The sequence below is a fragment of the Rhea americana genome, unplaced genomic scaffold, assembly GCF_003343005.1.
Source record: "Rhea americana isolate MKP2758 unplaced genomic scaffold, rheAme1 scaffold_233, whole genome shotgun sequence".
Lineage (NCBI taxonomy): Eukaryota > Metazoa > Chordata > Aves > Rheiformes > Rheidae > Rhea > Rhea americana.
The window spans coordinates 570,487-571,200 of NW_028186350.1; positions in this window are offsets into that span (position 1 = coordinate 570,487).

The following is a 714-nucleotide window of genomic DNA, read 5'->3' on the forward strand; positions in this document are numbered from 1 at the left end:
TGTAAAGTAACTGAAGCTGAAGTGCAATTTTTCACTAGTCCAAGGACTCTTCCACACTGCCCTGCTGCACTTAYGCTACAGCTTACTGTAGCTTGCTGGAAAGGCTGAGGATGCTGCACGATTTATCATGCAAGAATTCGCYTGCTGCCTCCCTTAGCTTCATTCCTGCATCAGGCTGGCCCAGGTTCCTCACTGGTGGAGCCTGCATCTGGTTAGAGCAGGAGGAACTCAGGCAGAGAAGCAGTGGAAAGCCGAACCGATCACYCACAGTATTTGAGCCAGTTGCTCAAACCTTAGCATTACTTTCATAGGGGAGGGTTGAGGCTACGTCCAGTCCTGAGCTCTGAGCTGCAATACAGAGTGTGAAAAGGAGCCTTGTTGGGGGTTTAAAGGTTGACTCTTCTGGCAGGAAAAGCCACAGACATGCCCAGTAAGCAAAGACTTTGTTTAGGACCTATTCAGGCATCGCACTGCTAGGCAGCGTGTACAGTACAGCCTGTACCTAAATCGGACTCGGGCTGTAAAGCCGCTCATCTTGCCAGTCTGRTACTGCGGCACAAACACAAACCTTTGGAAGTCTTAAGTAACAGCTAAATGAATGAAGTGCCCCCCCCTCCCCCCCCGGCCTTTTTGTCACTCTGTTTCTGTCACCTTTACAAATTGTGTCCTTGTTTGAATTCTGCAGATACTGAGGCCGGGGGGGGGGGGGGGGGG